The sequence below is a fragment of the Heterocephalus glaber genome, unplaced genomic scaffold (genome assembly GCF_053883595.1).
Source record: "Heterocephalus glaber isolate CG9 unplaced genomic scaffold, H.glaber_assembly_v1.0 deba00001497, whole genome shotgun sequence".
NCBI classification, from domain to species: Eukaryota; Metazoa; Chordata; class Mammalia; order Rodentia; family Bathyergidae; genus Heterocephalus; species Heterocephalus glaber.
The window spans coordinates 72,364,962-72,386,475 of record NW_028258320.1 but is presented as its reverse complement, the minus strand read 5'-3'; the positions used below and the strand labels follow the sequence as shown (position 1 = coordinate 72,386,475).

The following is a 21,514-nucleotide window of genomic DNA, read 5'->3' as shown; positions in this document are numbered from 1 at the left end:
GTATTGGCTCATATGATTATAGAAACGAACATCCCCCAAGATCTGCAGTTATCACCCTAGAGACCCAGGAGAGCTGATGGTACAGTTCCAGCTCAACTACAAAGGCCTGAGAACCAGGAGAGCTGGGGGTGTGGCTCCGTTGTAAAGCTGGTAGGTTTAAGATTCAGGAGAGCTGAAGTTTTAGTTTAAGTCCAAAAGGAGGGAAAAAAGAATATCCTATTGTAATGGCATTCAGGGATGGGAAATTCCCTCTCCTTTAAGAGGTCAGCATCTTCCTTTCTTTCTTTTGTTAGGCTTTCAGCTGATGGTATAGAAAGGATAATCTGCTTTAATTACTTTGTTGACTCCAATGTCTGGGCACCATGTGGCCTAGACAAGTTGATGTATAAAATTAAGCATCATAAAATCCCTCATGCAAATATTTTTTTCACTCAATCAAAATTTACCTACTGGGTGCCAGGCACTATTTTAATAATGAGGAATATGTCAATGAACAGAACAGTTAAAAATCTTTGCACTGCTGGGTTACATTCTAAGGAGGAAAAAGAAAACAGATTTATTGTATATATAAATTATAAAGTATGTTTGAGACCCTTGGCACAATAGGAAATCGGTGGAAGACTGGGAATGCTGGCGAGAGGACTAAGGCTGGACGTTTTGACCAGGCTCATGTCTGATGCCACGGTGGGCGCACCTAGTGCACGGCTCAGCTGCTGCTCTGGTAGGACATTATTACTATAAACTGGATAAAGTGTCCGATCTCTCTGATCCCGCTACAGCACAAATAAAAATTGTCTGAAAATCAAACTCATTAGAAATTTGCAATATTGAGTTTTCTGGTTTCAGACCAATTACAATAAAACATGGGGATTTTCATAGCTTAAACTTTGGCTTAAATATGGCAGAAGAAACCAGAATGATCGGTGGCCATTGGGAGGTGCTAAGGGTGGAACAGCATGTCCCCTAGAATTTATATTTTGAATAGAACTTTGTACCACCAAGGTGGCTGTATTTGGAGACAGACCCTTTAGAAGATAATTTAGATTAACTGAGGTCATAAGGCTGGGGCCCTAGTCCAAGAGGAAGAGACAAGAGCTCTGCCATGTGCAGATGCAGCGAGAAGGTGCCCATCTATCCACCAGGAAAAAAGGCCTCTCGACAACCCTGATCTCAGACTTGCAGCCTCCAGAACTATATGGAATAAATTTCTGTTGTGTAGGCCGCCCAGTCGGTGGTATTTCCTCATGGTACCAGCTAATACAAGTGCAGAGCAAGGAGAGGACAGGAGGAGGCTAAGGAGCCAGATCCTCCTTATAGGCACATACCGTATCAGATAGTTGGAATTCACATAGAAATACTCACAAAGAAATGTCACTTGTCAACCGTGTATATATAACCTATGTGCAAGTATGATTCATCACAGGGGAGTTTCTGGCAACACACGATTCCTAAGCTTTTGGAGAAATGAAGGAACTGAGTGCCTAATTCCTAACTGAGCCTGCCAGGACTGGAGCTAAGGACCAAACCTTCTCTGGCTAGAGCAGAAATTCCAGTTTAGGGCAGACTAGAAAGACTGATGGGTTTTGGGGAGTGGATTCCATTCACGGAAACTGCCAGGCTGAGCGTTTCTGAGTCATCTGTAGCTAGTAAGGAGTTTAAAGAAATGTGGGCCTGTGTGGGAAAAGATCAACTGTATACAGAGTAATGTGTGGAGTACTCTATAAGTTTGAAGGTGATAAGACTGGAATAAACCTCAAAAGGCCAGACCTAGCAGGTAAGCTTCTGGGCTAGGAAAGGGTGATCTTACAGCAATAACTGAATTCACAGGGTGAATGAGAGGGACGATGCTCACATTTTAGCCACTTGGCAAAATTTTGAGGAATACTAATTAATTCATAACATACAGAAGAATCTATGCCTTTTATGATTTATAATTCATAAATAACAGAATTCCATATTACTGCTTGCCTGATTCTGGTTTAGTTGGCATAGAATAAGCAAATGTTTGGGCCACTTTTAAGGAAAGCATATTAATTCTCATTCATTCTTTCCTTTGTTCACTGTATAAGGACTTGTCAAGTACTTGCTCTGAGCTAGGAAAGGTGCTGTGCATACCATGGTAAGCGAGAGACCTAGTTCCCCTGGAACTTACATTATAGTGATCATATTTTAACTTCTTCAAACAGCCTGTGATTTTTCTTCTTGGTAACATCCACTGCCTACAAAGCCACAATCTAACAAATTTCATTACCATTTAGGCACAGGCACATTTATAACCAAAGAAAACAGATTTCGCTTTTGTGCTCCATAATGCGCAAACTCTATTGAGTACCAGCCTTGCAGTTGCATCCATGGTTACAGAATCTCAAGTGCCTTGTAGCTTTACAACCATCCTCCCTGGGGTCCTGGAGAAGAAAAAGTGAAGAGTGGGTGTTCAATGCTCTCTTAGGCCTTAGGTTTTCTGAAATCAGTGCTCCAGACTCTTGTATTCAACTAAAATTTTCTTTGAATTGAATGAGTTAACTTTTGGAAAGCCATTGAGTGCCTGCCACACAGTGGGCAACAATGCCAGTTAGTGTTATTCTACTGAAAACAGAGCTAGTTAGGTTTCAGCTGTGTTAGCACTCCCACCTTTTGCGGATCCAGAGAAAGCCTCCCAGAACTGTGTGGGAAAAGAAAATTATAGACATCAGCTAAATGGGAACTTTTGTCCACAGCATTGCTTGTAAGTGACCAGGTATGCATTTGAAATCCCCTCATTAAAGCATTTCCTATTCTCATACTTGTGCTCAAAGCAGAGTCAAGAGGAGGCGGGAACATGCTGCGTGTGACCAGCACACCTGGGACTTGCCGGGGGCTTTAAAAAGGCCAGAAGCCAGGGCCTTGTCTAACTTTTAGTCAGTGAACAAATCACTTGCTAATGTTTGATTATTCATCTAACCAGTGGTAGGAAACTGCCTCTTTCTAGGAGCCAATTGTTAAACCACAGCACTCTTCTGGTTCTAGGGAAATCGTCATGATTTAAGAAGAAAAATGGTGGCTGCTTACTCCCAAGAGTAGAGCCACCTTCTGGGACAAAGAGGGTGGGCTCTGAATGCATTCCTGAAAAGCAAAGTGGGAGATGTTATGGAAAGAGCACTAGACTTGGACTGAGGGTTCTAATCATAGCTTTGTGATTATTATTAGCTATGTGATCTCATACCAAAAGTCGAGCTTATAAAGCAACAGCTCTATTGCCTGTGTGTTCATGCCTTCTCTACCTCAAAGGCATGGATTTTCTTGCAGAATTTCAAATACAAAATAATGTAGAACTATGTAACAAGTGCCTGTACCCTGCACGCAGATTCAGCAGTTGACTGGATATTGCCACACTACGTTTACTACCAACTCTTCTCTTGTTGGGCTAATTACTCTCAAGCAAATCTCAGACTTCATGCCATTCCATTTCTCTATCCTTCTGTATGCATTTCTATAAAATGTAGATATTTTCTTCTATAATCATAGTGCAATTATCAACCCTAACAAAGTAACAATGATTCTTTGATTTTTTAATCCATTATATCCACATTTTCTGATTGTATTAAAAGTGTCTTTTGATGGTTGACTTGTTAAAAACAGTATCCAAACAAGATCTATACAACACGTGTGGTGATCTCCCTTAAAATCCTTGAATACAGAGCAATGATCTGCCATCATTTTATTTTTTCAATCTATTGTCTAGCTGAAGAAAATGGTTTAGAAAATTTCACATTCTTTCACATTTTTCTGCCTGTTTATTCATGATGGAATTTAATTGATTTCTCGACAATGCATATTCCCTGTGAACAAAGTTTTAGCTCTAAGGGTTCAATTATGTCCAAGCTTGTTTGACCTTTCTATCAAGGATACCTCACAGGTGGTGTTACATATTTCACTTTGCTTCAAGTGGAAAAAATTCTGGCTTAAATTGATCAGAGGATTCAGATACAAGGAGCCTGATCCCTCCATTGAAAAATTTTCCGTACATTATTAACGTACCTTTATTCATCAATAATCTTTGCTTAAATTATTTCATTAGAAATTGCAAAAATGGTGATTTTTCAGTTCTGTCATTTCTTCAATTCTTTCTCATTTATTAACTGAAATTCTTTTATAAACACTTTAGTAGCTACAGCTACTTGGTCACATTGAGATATTGTTTAATCCAAGAAAGAAAGAAGAAAGGTTTAATTATTTAACTTTAATTTTTTCAGAGAGAAATTACTTCCAATATTGATCAGTGTGTTTTTTGGATTTTTCTGGGGAATGGGAAGGGCTATCTTTTTTCATTATTATTATAAACCTGCAGATATTTATAAACTCACTGAGCTTTCTGTATTAATCCAAGCTTATTTGTTTTGATGTTCAAATTTTCCCATCTGCTGTCATTGAGAACCTCTTCCAGCTTGATTCTGTGTCCTTTGGATAGGAAACTGTCAGTCTCTGACTGTGTCTTTGCTATCTGCTATGAAAAATTTGCCCATGTTCATTTTGTACATTTTCTCCTCAGACCTGGAATCAGCAATTCCTCCTTGGACTCTTGGTTCCTTTTATTGGGGTACAGGATTTTTTTTTAAATGGGATCATGAACATGAAAATAAAATACTAAAGAACATGGATAGGGGCTGGGGATTTAGCTCAGTGGTTCTGGCACCTGCCGCACAGGTGCAAGGTCCCGAGTTCCATCCCGGTACCAAAAAAAAAAATAATAATAATAAAGAAAAAAATAAAGAACATGGATATCTGTCCATGTTTGCTTCCACGGACCACAGTTTTCGTGTCTGCCAGAGCAGGTCTTTCAGTTGACTGTGACTCCTCTTCCTCTCATCTCCAAATGCTCTCAGCCTTGCTCCAATAGCAACACACCTAACAGTCCTTGAGATGACAACTGTGTCTAAGCCACCAATGAACCTCTGGAGCCTAGAACAGATCCTCAGACAACTTTTTGTTTGTTCATTCTAAGACCACTTTCCTGACTCCCTCCGTTTTAAATCAGAATTACTTTAAAATTTTTCCTTGTAGTTTATATCTCTGTTACAGTTTCTATCACCCTACACACTAGTACATAGCAGGCATCCAAAAAATAGTGAATAAACAAATGAGCCCACGATGTTATGATGTCATTTTTCCCCAAATCTCTCTCTCCATGGTACTCTTTGCACTTGAATACATTTTAAATCCCTTGCAGGAATTGTACAAGGCTCTGGACTGTTTGCCCCTGCCTATCAATCTCTTCAGCCCATCTTCTGTCATTTTTCTCCTTGTCAGCCCCCATACGCCCCAGGTCCAGCCTCACAGATTTTTCCTTCAGTTCTACGAAGGTACCTAATCTCAACCTGCCTCTGGGTCATCACATGCTCTACATGTTTTTCTTCTCCTCTTTCTCCATGGTACCCACTTAATTACAACTCACCTTTGACTCTCCTCTTAAAATAATTTCTTTCAGAAGGCTTTATACAATTCACCTTCTCGCAAACCATCTTACCACGTAGTCCCACGGTATTTTATTTATTTATGTTATTTTATTCTGACAATTGGCATCATACTAGTCACGTCTCATTGCTTGTTTAGTGCTCCACCAAGCCACAAGCTCCATCAGGGCAGAAAACATTCCTTTGTGAACCAGCACCCTATTCCCAGTGTCTCAGTAGGTGCCCAACCAGTACTGGCTGAATCAATGGGTTCCTTATTTGTAGCTAGTAAACTCCTGAAATATAAGAACTATGCTATTTCCATCTTTGTATCCTTTTTAGCTTCTGGAATGATTTGGATTATTGGAAGAGATTTATAAAATGTTAGTGGAAGAGCTTGCTATTGTACTCCATCCAGGCAAAGAGCTGCTCTGAATATGCAGAGAAGAGAATTTCCCAGCCCAGTTTACCACTCAAATCCAGATTTGAGTGTGAGGCATTTCTCCTTCTAAGCCCTTGCAATGCATCTGTATAGGTCTACTGTCCACCACTCTCATTGGCTCAAGCAATTCACAGTGTCAAAGAGCCAGCAGCTGGGAGCATGGTCTATGGAGACTGCCACTTTGGGTCTGGTTGCACCTCCACACCAGTATGTGATTCATAAGGCTCTGCTCTCAGATGAGAAAAGGTTGAGTGCAAGTTAGGGAGGATCTCTTCTTCATCTAGAATGATTTGGCTTGTAGGAAGCCATATAACAACGTTCTGTGAGTTCCTTTCCTCAGTTTAAGCAACAAAACAGATCCATATCCAATGAGAGCCTTAGCCAGGAGGGGAAAGTGTAGTGCCACCTACTGGATGCAAGTCAAAGTGCCTTGTTTACCTAAGAAAGCAAATATAGTCTCTAGGGAAGGCTTGTACAGAAAAAAATTCTCTATCGTTTGAGCAGGGTGCTCATGAATGCATCAGCTGACCTGGAACCAATCAACAACACGTAAGGAATAAAGGTGCTTTAAAAATTGGGACCGTAGATACTTCTGTACTTAATCTACTGCTTTGGAAAATTCTATATCCGGAAATCAGGATTTATTCCTGACGGGGATAGAATGGGATTGAGCACAGTGAGGAAACAGCAGTGTTTTAAGGGCATCCTTTGATATGTGAACAACTAACTACCCACTTAGAAACTTGGTTTCAGGCTAGGACACGGTTTGTACAGTGGTTAACGTTTCAGACTCTGGAGTCAAGGAGATCTAGATTCTAATTACAGTTTTGGAACTTGTCACTGGGTAGCCCTGGGAAAGCTGCATAACATCTCTGAGCCTTAGTTTCCTCATATATAGAGTGGAAAGATGATAAATACTAGTTTTGACAGGATTTTGTGAGATACAGATGAAATAATGTATGTAAAGCACTTGCTCACTTACCTACTCTAAGAAGACTTCTTAAGATAATTTTGAAAATAGTTATCTCCATAAGAAAATATCTTCAAGAACTGTTTTGGTATGATTTTGCCAGTTAATTATATACAAATACAAAAGACACAGCTCAGACTCTCAAAGGAACAGGCGGACTAGCTGGGGAAACCAATGTACTTTATATATCGTTAACTGGAGTACAACTTCACAGCTATTCCAATAGAGCTATGAGAAACAGAAAAGGGAGCAATGAAATCAGTGTGGGTTGCAGAGAGAGACGTAACAAATGGGTTGAGCTTAGAAGGGTGAAGAAATCCACACCCAAGATAGACTAGAAAGAGGGAAGAGAAATAATAAGAGAATAGAGGCAAGAAAGGGAGTTCAGGAAATATGGAGTTACCTAATGTAGGGCCAGTGAGGAGATGTTGGGTGAGATAAAGCTCAGTGTACCCAAGGATCTAAAAGAAGACATGGTGACTCAGGCCTAGTTGGCCAAGGAAAGACTTGGAAAGACACCCTGCAAGAGGTTCTTGGGTGCTCTATGATTAACAGACATTAACTGTTATTGTCTAGATAGCATCCATTTTGCTGTTCTCTGAAAATGGCAAGATGGTTTTCCTTTGGGAAATGATGCATCCTGAAGTTGCTGTCCATGTGATTTAGGTGGCACTGATCCACTCACCTCATGTCATTCAGGCCTGGACAATGTGCATATTCCATCTGCTTGACCACAGTAATTGGTAAAAAGACTAGTGATGTTACCTACATCAGGCCAATCAGAGTCAAGCCCTAGGGCTACTCAGAAAGCTGCATCTGATAGCTGTAAGGACATGGCAACCTCAGCTGGCAGGAGTCCCCATGTGTCCAGTAATGAGACAACAGAGAACAAAGGGAAGTGAGGATATGAAAAGAGAAAGACGGGGCCCTGGACTCTTGGACTGAGCCATACCTCATGGACTTTTCAGTTCCTGGACTTTCGAATAAATGTATCTTTTGATTTAGCCCACATTATTTGGCTTGTTACCTCTTTTGACCAACAGATTCTTGAACAGTAAAATATTGCTGCTTCCATTTTAAAAATCCTTTGCATTTTTTAGGGAACTACCTCACTGTGATAGTTAACACATAATTATGATAAATTATTAGCAAATTTCCCAGAAAAATCTGACTTCTCTAGTTCCCCAAATCATGTTTCAGATATGAATTTTGTAATTCTGTAGAAAGAGAACAATACACTCAACAGGTAAGGTAGAAAGTTATTCAAACTAATGTGCAGCCCAACACTAATATTTAAATCAACAGTGCATATCAGCTTTAGACAATTAAGATCAGAAACTCTCTGTATGTGTTTTAAATCTGCCTTTTGTTGCTCATGTATTCCCAGCGGACTCCTCACTGAATATATACAAAGAAAGAAAGAAAGATAAAAGAGCTCTTTGCTTCTGAGACCTTTGATTCCAGCTCAGCAAAGCATTGAATTTAGAAATCAGCATGCTCACTCACTGAGACTGGCAGCCAGCCAGCTTCCAAGGAAGCCATTGCTGTGGACTAAGGTCCCAAGCACAGGTGCTGGCCTGCTGTCTCAGCAGCTCCCACTGCAACCACTCCACTCAGCCAGGCACACACCTGTACAGGACACAGAGTCCTCAGCAAAGTGAAAATGTCCATGAAAGGAAGTATTTAGACATGACACGTTACCTCATTATTATTATTATTATTATTATTATTTAGTTGTGCAGATTTGTTTCCAACAATACTGAGTCACTGCACCCCCAAAATACAACTCTTTTCTTTGGAAGGGAGAGGGGTCAACACCAGCAGACCTCATGGTGAACTATGAAGGCTGAAAATGGTACCATGCCAGAGGAATAAGAGCAGAACATCCGCCACATTTCCCTGAATGTGTAACCACACACACAGTCCATCTGCCTTTTTGCAGCTTTGTGTAGTAGAAGGGGAAGATGTCACAGCATAGCAGATAACAAATGCTCTTTTCTAAGCTGGTAAAACAGCACATATGGTGGCTAGTATAGATTTAAACCTCCCTCAAAGATATTTTGTCTTACAGAATATTATTATAACAGAAAAGGAGTTGTGTTTGGTGTTATTTCTTTTAAATTAAATGTGAGGAAAGTGTCACCATCTAGAACTTCTCTTTAACCACTAAAGAACATTTGAAGACTCAGGACACCTCATGAAACCAATGCTATTCTTGATCAACTGCCAAATCTAACATCATGCAGTGTCTCAGTCAAAGCAGTCCTTTTTTCCCTACAAAGCTGCTGAAACTAAAGAAGAGGAGAAATCTTACAGTGCGTGGGTGTGTTTGTGTGTGTGTTACATTTACGGTGTTTGCTGTTCTCAACACACTATGTTTTTCTATTTGTAGCATTTCCGTAAGTGTAATTAAAAATGTGTCATGCAATGGTTTTATTTCCTGGTTTCTTCTACCAGTGGATCCAGTTTGACTTATTATTAGAGTCACCTGTGTCCATCACAGAGCTGGGAGCACAGAAAAGACTTTTTTAATATTTGTGAGATAAATGACCAAGAGGGAGAGAAACAAAGGGAAAGTCTCACTTCAGAATATGCTGAAGATATGATTGAAAAGTAAGTTTATTATCATATACATGTATTGTGCATTTCACAAAACCACCTTTGTCCTGAGGAAAGATGAGGAAGAGGCTCTGTGCCAGTACAAGGAGGCTACGATTCCAGGAATAGCAAACCTTAACTAAGCCCATCCTGTGCCAGGAATAGAGCTGAACCAGTAAGGAATGTAGCTCTTATCCAGGAAAACTAGTTACAGCACACATGAAAGATGAAAGGGGTTGGATAAAAAGAAGCTTAAAGCAAATGTATTTTTCAGTGATCTCCATGCTGTCAGGATTGGACAACCCCCCAGAAAAAAACGGGACAATATTGCAACCTTTGTCACTGCCTCAAACTGTGATCTTTGGAGGCTTATCAAAAAGCAGAATCCTCGGTCCCACCTAAAACTCTATCGAATAAAAATATTAATGGCTGGGTACTAGAAGGATTTATTTTTAGTAGATTCTTTCACACTCCAAACTTTGAGAATCATTGTCAAGTTAAGGATGACTTTGCCATAATCTCATTGCCTGAGGAAACTAGCCCTTAAAATTCTATACTTTAATAAAATTTTATTAGAATATGATTTTTTAAATATACAATTAGTTTTAATAAAAAAAGGTAAAATATTTCCTCAACCCATTTGGTGTGTTTAAATTGGGAACGGGTCCATTCTATTTATTTACAAAATTGTGCCTGCATTTGCTGACTAGAGCTGGCAGTGAAAGCAAGAATGGGTTGTAAAAGACAATATGAGTGAGGAAGATGGGGTATAACCCTGCAGGACTCTTTGAAGAATGTAAGTTTTTATGCGAACAACAACAGGCCCCCACTGGTGATTTTTAAACAGGGGCAAGAAAAGTTCCACATTTCTTCCAGCACAATAGTGAAAACTCCATAATGGAGCAGGAAAGAGAACAGGTGAGGAAACAGAAGAAGGGGGAAATGCTGAGAGAGACCAACGGATAGGTTCTGAAGAGCTACAGGTAAGAGAAGATGGTTCTGGAGTAATGTAGATCATCAGAAGATAAACGTGCACACCTATAGGAGAGAAATAAGAGAGAGGATTCACAAAATATGGTACTGATGAGATGTAGCATAGAGAGAAGAAAAAAGGATGAATTCTTGGTTTTATTACTTGGCCAATTGGATGATGGATACATTTGCTAACGTAGGGAACTCTGGATGAAGATAACCAGGTTGGTGTGGTTAGGAAGAAAGCATAATGAGTATAATTATATAGGGGACAGTGAGATATTGGGATGGAAAGGTCTAGTACAGCAGCCTGAAGAATAGCAACATTAAAGTATAAGCAAGTGAAGAAAATTTTGTAACAGAGACTGAAAGAAAGCCTCAGATTGGTAAGTGACAATAAAGAGAACCAGGCAGTTAAGGAAATTTGGGCAAAGAGGTGGCAGACCTTCTGATGCTTGAACTCAGTAATCATCAGGCTTGAGGACCTGCTGGGGATGAGGTGCCTCAACCCTCTCCCTTCCAGGACCTATACCAAGGTACCCTCAAGATCAGTCTGCCGCTTTCACCTGATTAAATCCAAGGAACATTTTTAGCAATAAGAATTGACTGCTCAACAAGAAGAGACCTTCAAAGTTTTGACATGGTTTTCTTCATAGTAATTATAGATTTAAAATGAGAAACTCAACAGGAAGTATCTCTGTAAAATAATAAAGATAAAGTGATTTGGGAGTTGGAAAGACATCGGTCTAGAGCATCAAATACCTCCTTGCTCACTTTGGATTATGATCTTTTTTTGATAGAGTAAATGAGCTGGATTATTTGTTTTTTAGTGGCTAATAATAGTATGAGAGAATCACTGGAAAAATCCATTTACCTTATCCAAAGATCCTGACCTGTCTAGTCATCTGTATGAGGATCAAACAAGTGGAATAAAGATATTTACACCTTAGTTGTGTTTTAATGAATAAATAGGATTATACACATAGAGCTTAACTCACATCTGAAATTAAACAAATTTCAGCAATCGTTATCATTAACTTATAATTCTATAAAAGTTCCCAAAGATATGATGAAAGCTAAGTTCTTTGAAGGCCAGAAGCCTCATTGTTCGATATGCTTCCAACACTACTTAAAAACACAAAGCCTAACATAAGTGCACACCAGAGACGGGGTCAGGTAAGCATCTTTATGCACTCACACTCTCTCTCTCTCTCCCTTTCTCTCCTTAAACAAGTCAAATTGTTTAGTACAGAAATATAAACATACAGGCCAGGGATTTAACTCAGCAGCACTGCACCTGCCTCACAAGTGCAAGGTCCTGAGATTGATCCTTGGTACCAGAAAAGAAAAGAGAAAAAAAGAAATATAAACATGCAAATATTCAAGTAAAATATCACATCAAAATCAAAGAACTCTTTCGTAAATATGACCCTTTCTAAAAGGTATGTGTAATTAGAAAAGAAAACGAATGTTGGGCTGGAGTGTAGCTCAATGGTCAAGCACTTGCCTTCCATGGGCAAGCCCCTGTGTTCAATCCCCAGGACCTAAAATAAAAAGGTGGATTTGTTCTGACTACCCCATGCCACTTAGAATCTGTCCCTCTGGTCCCTGATTTTGCCACTGCATGAACCTTTATATCAGCCCAATGGGAAGGAAGCCTAAGGGGAGGCTGGTCGATTTTCATATTGTCCTCAAAATTTTCCTGTTGACTTTGAGCAGCATGAGAACAATAAATATACTTTCCTTTTACTCTTGTAGAACTCTGATCATACTAACACAAGATTTGAATGTCAAAGAAGAAAAAACATTTAGTTTTAGCTAACACAGCACTGTATGAAGATGCAGATTTCTGCATTGAATGGCTTAATGGTGTTAGTTGCTAGGAAAATATTTCTTTTTTTGGTACTAGGGATCGAACTCGGAACCTTGCACTGGCGAGGCAGGCGGCAGAACCACTGAGCTAAATCTCCGGCCCGGAAAATAATTCTTTTAAAATATGTCTTTTAGAAGACATATAAAAAATTGATTTTAAACATCTGAAAAGGCTTCCGTCTTTTTTATAACATCATTTTCCAACATACTTTTTAAAAAAATATGACAGGAACAATTGCTTTAGAGATCAGTGAAATTATAGTCCATGCTGTATACCAATGAGAGTACCTCTCCTGCCACATTTCACTTCTAATCAATTTTAACTAATAGTGAAGAGACATTCATTGGGAACATAATTTACTCTTCACTCAAAAGAAAAAACTCTAGAATAATTTGCTGCATTTACATCTCTCACCCAAACATAAAACAAGAGGGAAACCAATTTTCTTACCATATGAGATGGCAATTTATAGAAGAAAACAGAATATAATTAATTTATCATCTTGTAGGACATGAATGTATCCAAGAACAAACCATTTTAATTTTTCTAAATGCAGTAAGAAAAACAAGCACAATGCAAATGCTTTTGATCTCAAAACAATCCTTTTCTTTATGTCTTAAAAAATGTAAGACACTGTTCCCATCCCAGTCAAACATAATGAACTTGGATTCTTGAAAGGGTTGGAGCCTCAGTTTGAGCTGAAATGTTCCCTCCAGCTGTAAATGTTCTCTATCAGATCCTCTTTCCACTGCACACTTTACAAATTTAATTACTTCCCTTATACACAAAAGAAATAATTCTTCCAAACCACAGTTCAAAAAACTTTGAGCTTAAGTGGAATCTTAACATCAGGCTAACATTTTGCCCGAAGTTTCCTCAGTTCATCTTGAAAGTTTATTTCTCTGAAAAAAGATGTTAGCTTCCCCTTAAGGCCCATGTGAAATGGGGAGTTCATGTCCTAATTCATTAGTTCTGGAACATTCTAACCTAATTTAAGCCATGAGTGCTTTTCTCAGAAGCATTTTTTGGTGGGGGAGGAATCTGTTAGGGGAATCTCTCTCACATCCAAAGAGACCCCAGTTAAGAGACACATTGTGTTTCAGGAGCTCATGTATCAACTATCTCCCAGTTTATTTTTCCCTATAATGATTGGCTGATGGTAAACATATTTCAGCTATAATATAGGTTATGTGTTTTTTTTTGGTTTTTAAAACAAGTACTTTCTGAGATCTTTTTTTAAAAACATAGGCCTGTCAGGAGTCTAAAATGGTGCAGCTGCTTTTGAAAACAGTCTGGAAAGTCCTCAAATGATTAAACATGAAGTTACCATATCAGTCAGCAATTCCATTCGTAGAAATATACTCAAAATATAAACATTTGTTTATAGCAGCCTTATTCATAATAACCAAAGGTAGAATCAACCCAAATGTCTATTAAAGGACAAATGGATAAACAAAATATGGTATATCCATACAATGGACTATTGTTTGGCAATAAAAAGGAATTAAGTACTGATATATGCTACAAGATGGATGAACCTTCAAAACATTTTGCCATGTGAATAAAATCAGTTACCAAAGTCCACATATTGTGTGATTCTATTCATGCGAAAGTCCAGAATACAGAGATCTATAAAGACAGAAATATTAGTAGCTGTGGAGGAGAGGGGAGGAGATGGAAAATGGGGATATAGAGAGTTTCCTTTTCTGATGAGGAAAATGTTTTAAAGTTGTGATGGTTGCACATATCTATGACTATACTAAAAACTACTGATTTGTGTATTTTAAATAGTGAACTGTATGGTAGGTTAATTTTATAACAGTAAAGCTTTATTTCTAAGAGTAAATCTTCTTATTCTCTCAACCTCAGCAGAGGCTGGTCATTAGCAGAATTAATTTATGACCCTTTCACTTACCTAGATTTCAAAAATAAAATTTTAGTTATGGCTGCACTAATTCTGTGCTATGTATAAAGTTCTTTATAGTTAATCAAGTTCATTTACAACTTAGTAAAAAATGAGTTAAGGCTGTAACAGACCTTGTGTTCACTATATACAAAGGAAATGGTCTCTTAAAGAAATTTACCTTGGGTTGTCACTTCTTTTCACTACAGAATTGTCTACATAATCCATACAATTGCTTTTTATATTCATATAAAATAAAGGCATTAGGGCTAAGAGAAATCTATGAAACCTCTTAAAATTTTTTTCAAGTAGTGAATACTGTGATTTCTTCTTGGGTATGCCTCTGTACTTTAGGCAAATGCCCAGAAAACATGACTAAATTGGACCTTTCCAAATAGAGTTGAGCAGACAAAGAGAGTGATTATATGACATCACTACAGTTTATTTTCAAATCAATGAGGTTGATTTGTCAACACACACACACGTACACACACAGGGTACACAGCACCTTCACTTCACACCCATGTTAGGTCTGAACTTGCAATAAACTTGTACTTGGTAACAGAAACAATTTAGCTCTCATATTTTAAATTTCAGATCTGCTTATTATGCATTTATAAGGTCTAGATTAGTAAAGATTGAAGGATGAATGCTCTTGATCCTAGGAATAGTTAACTAGAAAAGTGAGGCAAGAAATTAAGAGTCAAGAATCAGTTCTGTACTCCAGGAAATAGAACCAAGGTAAGACAAGGACTGAGATCTAAGGAGACAGAAGTCAAATTTAAAAACACCTTGCTGTTCTCTCCACAGACTTAAAGGACAAGAAATAAAGAGGAGAAGGTGATAGTGCTCTGTGGGTGGCTTCCCTGTCTCCCATACAAATACACTAGTCTGAAAATGGATGTGCGCAACATTTCTATCACCTAGGAGCATTTTACTTTTCGACTGCCTCTACAACATCAGAAATGTTTTAAGGAAATCAATATGACCTACAGGAAGCATAGGCTTAAAATTATTAGATATCAAAACCTTTAATAATTACAATTGCCTACATTAATAAGTCAAATAATAATGTAATTGCTTACATTAATAGAGTCAACAGTCCAGCCTACAAGGCCCTGTACTGAACATTTAACATTATTTTAGTATGTTCCAATAACAGCCAGAGTTGGTACCATTTTATCTCTGCTTTTCAGAAGAGAAAATTGGATGACTTGCCCACCTCGCAGAAGACAGAAGACAGTTTAAAATCAAATCTGACTGCCCTTAAAAACATCACTTTTGAACTATCAGCATCTCTTTATACAGCTTCTTTGAATTCCTTGAGTAACATGAATCACCTTCATTTGTCAGTTTATATTAAACATTAAATTAATAGTAAATTTAGCAATATTGTGGATACAAAAAAATTTAATTTCTGAATACTAGCAATAACAAAAGATAAAATTGTTATTTATAATACCATCAATGTAAGTAGGTCAGGGCTGGGGATTTAGCTCAGTGGTGCCACTGCCTGCCCCCAAGTGCAAGGACCTGAGTTTGATCCCTGGTACCAACCCCCCCCCCAAATATAAGTAGGTCTGAATTTAATGAAACATGTGAAAGATTCCTATACTTATATTAATCATTTAAAGTATATTGAGAGAGTTAAAAGAAGGACTAAACTAATAGATATACTATGTTCATTGATTGGAAGATTTACATTCAAATGTCAATTTCCCTCAAACTTATCTATGCAAACAAAATGCAAACCAAACAAAACATCATTTTTTAAAGGATATCAACAAAGAGATTTTAGAATTCATGGGAAAAGGAGAGAATCAAGAAAATCACAACCAATGACAAATCTAGAAGACTTACATGACCAGAAATCAAGTTTATAATAAAATGGCATTAATTAATAGAGTGTATCATTGGCAAAGAAAGACAAATAGATCAAAAGATCAGAATGAGAATCTAGGAATAGACTCATGCATATATAGTCACTCTATTGTGGCAGAGGGGAAACTATTATGCTGGGGGAAGAATGGTCTTTTAAAATTATAGATCAATTATATATACATGAGGAAAAAACAGTCTGCCCTTAGTTATGTATTGCACAGTAAGAAAAATCAGTCTCAGATATACTGAAAATCTAAACAGAAAGGTTTAAAATATCATGAAAGAATATCGTCATAATCATAGATGGGGCAAAGAATTTTTAAACTGGACATAAATAACATTAATCATAAAGGAAGAAAATTCTATTAGATTATATTAAAATTTAGAAGTTCTCTTCACTAAAAGATGTCATATAAAGTACAAAGAAGCAAGTGACAGAAGTGGGAGAAGAGATCTGCAATGCATTTTCTGTAGCAAAGGAGAGCGTGTAAAACTCTCCACAAATCAGTAAAACACTGTAATATGTGTGATGGGGTAAAATGTCCAGAAGATATTATGTAGATACCTCCTAAAAGATAATAATAAAAATCAAACATGAAAATTGCTCAGCTGTTTAGTTGTCAGAGAAATGGAAATTAACATCACAAAATAATATTTCCAGAAATCCATGAATGGCTAAAATTAAGAAGACAAGGGCTGGGGATTTAGCTCAGTGGCTCCACTGCCTGCCTCACAAGTGCAAGGTCCTGAGTTTGATCCCCTGTACCAAAAATTAAAAAAAATTTTTTTTAAATGAAGAAGACAAGTATTGGTATCTATGTGAAGTGACTAGTTTACTGCCCATCATTAGTATATGAAATTTCTAATTGCTCCATGTATGTATTAACACTCATCTTTGAGAAACTGGTCATGATTAGTAGGCACTAAAGCTTAATCCTATGGCACATCAATTTTACTTCAATGTATATACCTAGAAGAAACTTGTACATATGTCCACAGCAAGAAAAGTACAACATGAATTTCACAAGCATAATGAGAGTAAGACAGCAAATACAGATAGCACATACTTTATGATTCTATTAATACAAATATTCCAAACAGACAAAATTAATATGATCTTAGTAGTTAGGATAGTAGGTAGAGGTTAGTGACTGGGTGGGACCAGCATGCTAGTAATGTTCTACTTTTTTATCTAGATGCTGGTTGCATGGATTTCTGCTTTATGAAAACCCATTAAAGTATACACACATAGTATTCATCTTACTTTAAACATATTTGTAATACTTCAATACATAGGTAATTAAAAAGTAACATGTGACCCTTCTGAATAAAGTTCTGTTTGCCTCAGAAAGGTGAAGACTGTTGAGGTACGCAGAGTGTGTATAGCATCACCTCTCTGTAAAGGGTCTGGCTCCTTCTAAGTTCATAGATTTGTGAGTCAATTAATAGTTCCTTGAGAGAAACGGAATGGAGCACACTGTATTCCTCTTAGTAAAGCATAACTCTGTCAGTTCGAATTCATTTGTACCACGTGTATGAGCCTACTGATTGCCATAAATGGGATCAAAATTGACAAGTTAGAAGACCTGTTCTCTATCTTAGCAAGATGCATTTGCACAATTTCCCCTTTTTATCAGCCTATCTTTGATGAGTCTTAATCCCATTTTAATGACTCTTTCAGGGTACTACAGATTTTTTCCATCAAGAAAAAAAAACTACACAAGTGATAGATAAGTAAATATATATAACAATATCTTAGGGATTTACTTGACCTTTTTTTCCTCTGGCCATCCATTTTTAAGGTGAGGTGACTAAGGATCAAAATGGAATAATTTATCCAGAGCTAGAAAGCAAAGTAGTGGTGGAATTCAGACTAAAGCCTAATTCTTACTATTGATATTCTATGCTCTGCCCATTGGACTGAACTTCTCAATGACCTTGTAGTGGTCATTATTTAAATTTTGTGATCTGCTGTGAACTGCTTATTAAAAAATTACTTCTTTTGCATCAATATTACAATTATTTTCAGATTGAAGATCATGTTGGATATGACTCAGGGTATGACACACACTAAGCTTTTTCTTGGTCAACTGCTAACTAATTGGCCATAATCAATTATTCCATATATTATCCAGAATTACACATTCTCAGACCATGTAAGGAAGAAAGAATGGCAGCATGAAATAAATTAAGATGATCTCGGGAGGAAATTCTATGCCAGCATAGGCAGTCATGGTCTGGTTAACAGACTTTAAATTCCCCAGAGCTCACTTAATCCCCCAATGAATGTGGTCTGCTTACCATGGATGAAGAGCTCAATGATCTAAATCAACCAAGGGCACTTTGATTGGTGCCTACTTCAGTGCTTCATTTATTTGGAGCTGAAAATCAAAGAAGATAAGTGATATTTCCATTTTATTCAAATTCACATTTGTTTTTTATTAAATTTCCAGTTTTCCCCTTAAATGGATCTATTCTATTTTTGGCACATTATTTATTATCATTTCATTTATTTAGAAATGGAAATTTCAAGAAATTTGATTAAGAGATTAAAAAACTATTCTTTCTGGAGCTAAAAATATATCAGAAAATCTAGGTATGGTTTGTGTTAGGTTTCAAAACATTTGGGGTTTTGACTAACTTTCTAAGTGCATTGGTTATTTAATAATATTCTCTTGTTTTCAAAGTTTAAGCCCTTCTATATTTAAAGGGAAATTCAATACAAAGTTTTCAGAGTCATTACTAAGGATATATGAGCTTGAAGAGAATAAAATTGAGTCATTTGCAAGAAAATGGATGCACCTTGAGATAATGTTAACTGAAATAAATCAGACACACAAGCTTAAATATCACATGGTTTCTCTTATAAGATACCTAAAATGTAAATAAAGAGCAAAATAAAAGATAGATAATAGGAAGTAGGAAGACAGATTTTATTCAAATGTTAAGGGGGATCAACAGATGGAGGGAAGCTCAAGGGAGGGGAGAAATAAGGGGTGAAAATAAAAATTAATATGGGTTATGTACATATACCAACTTCTCACAAGGAATGTAATCATTATATAATGCAAACATGTACTAATAAAAAATAAAAACTGTAAAAAAAGAATATTGCCATGAACATTACTATTACCTAGACTTGGATAATTCCAATATTCCTCATCTATTTCAATACCACAAGGATAATTCAAGATGACTTATTTTAATATCACACATGTCAATAGCAGATTATGAAGTAAATGAGCAAATCATTTCCAACTATCTTAATTCTGTCTTGCTCTAGCATTTACTAAACCAAAATAAAAAAGGATGAATTTTAAAAAGTGAAAAAATAAACTTGCTAAAATGAAATTAAAGAATGAAAGAATTCTGATCCTAAAAATGCAATCATTTAATCTTCATGCCTTAACTGTCTCCTCCAAAGCTACAGATATCAATTCAGTCAATACCTTCAACATTTTCCAAGAAATGTTTCTCAAGAAACTAACATGAGTTGATCACTTAAAAGATGCTGTGTACTCTATGCCTGATGCTTTCTACTTTTGACAAGAGTGCATAGATGAAAGAATTATTAGTTTCAGGGAGACTGAGTCACTTGCTCAATATTTCAAAGGAAGGAAATGGCAGAGATAGTATCTTATCACACTGATTGCTTCTAAACACTGTGAGCCTTCAAAATAATTTTCATTGACTATCGTTGAGTTGGCTTAATGTAAAATGTACAAAATGTACAGCATGAAAATATAAACTTTCATTACATTATTTTAGGCTATGGGAGGAAGAAACTAAAAGGGGGGAAAAATAAAGCACCATTTAAATGGGGCCCCTGGAGAAAATTTTACGTCATGGAAGTTCTTAGCCCTCTATAAACCTAGCCAGGAGCACTTAATGCTATTTCTAAAAAGCACTCTTTTGGCACAACAGCTAATTGGCAATGTAAAAGAAATGAACAGAAATTACCACTGCAATGAGCACTATCTTTCATTATTGCACAAAAATCTCTCTTCCAGCACCTAATGCCGAAAGGATCCCAGAAGAAGGAAATGTTCATGCGTTAAAAACGACTTTTAAGAAATGTTTGAAGTAGATCAAAGACAATGCATGAGAAGGCTGAGTTTTGATGAATCATAATTTGACTTCAACTCAACTCAACATGTATTTACTGACAATCACAGAGGCATTTAGAAAACCCAAAATATGCTATGTGCATTTCATTTGAATCTGAAAAGCTACCAAGAAAGACATCAATGGCTAGAATCATACAGTTTTTAAGGAGATTAATGCATTTATAATTATTTCAAAGTCATCAGACAGGACAGAGCCAGAAACTATCATCATCGACTCTGAGATATGAAAATCGAGTCTCCATGAAAACAAAAGTAGACTCAAAGTCAGGGACCAATAAGAAAATAGAGCTACCCATAGTCTTCTACCTCTCATTCCACATCGTCCTCTCAGTTGGGCAGATTAAAATGTAGCCAGACACCTTCACATCACAGATGACTTATTGCGCTAGTCAATATTTATCATTAGGTTTTGGTAACTGAGGATTGTGGAGCTGAGAATCCAACCAATTATCTCTCAGTTTAAACAAAAACCAATAGGTAACAGCATCCAAACTACCATTCTGTTTCCAAGGGAGACATGGAAAAACATGATGCTGGCAATTCTGAGAAGGGTTAAGTCTAATGATCAAAAGAAGAATCCAGGGAATCCAATGACTCCTCAGAGTTCTCTTGCATGCATGATGGAATGCCAAGTTCTTAAATTGGTCAAGAAATTTCCAGGAAATAAAAAAGCAAGCACAGCTCCAGGCAAACTAGCAGAACAGATTGCCATTTCTATGCCTGCTCTTTGGAGGCACAAGGAGGAAGTCAGTCAATTCCCAAGATTCTAAATTCCAGCTGAGGGAGATCTATGGGATAATCCGAGAAAATTCTCTTTATTAAAAGAGTGCCTGTTACCTTGGGCCATTTGACAATTTTTCACTGCATCATCAGTCAGTTGCATTCTATGAATAAAATGATAAGAGCTATAAAAACAACTAGCATTTGTTAAGCAGCTCTTGTGTGCCAAGGAGTCTAACAAAAACAGTGGCAATAGCGACAAGATTTTGCATTAGCTGTACAAGTAGCTTCGTCAGTGTTGGATATTGAGTGGAAACCATTAATTTTAAAAATTATTTTATTTTGATAAACATTTAAGAACTGATTTCATTTGATTTTTATTAACACATAATAAGAGTATGTATTTATGGGGCAAAAACGTATTTTGATACATTTATATGGCATGTAGTGATCAAAAATCAGGGTATTGAACATTTCTATCTTATTTATTTATGTTTGGAGCTGTCATGTTCCTCTTTTCTAGTTGTTTATAAAATACATTGTAGGTTATTTTAAACTACGTTCACCCTACTATGTGGTGGAATGTTATATCTTATTCT

The 21,514-nt window shown here is 37.0% G+C and overlaps 1 long non-coding RNA gene across 1 annotated transcript in view; it reads right to left on the bottom strand.

Annotated features, from left to right (window-relative positions):
- Positions 1-21,514, bottom strand: part of LOC147825750 (uncharacterized) — a 346,984-nt gene that overhangs the window by 122,076 nt on the left and 203,394 nt on the right. Inside the window, exon 2 of the long non-coding RNA XR_015440485.1 lies at positions 18,370-18,449. This is a non-coding gene — a long non-coding RNA (uncharacterized LOC147825750). The remainder of the gene's footprint in view (positions 1-18,369; positions 18,450-21,514) is intronic.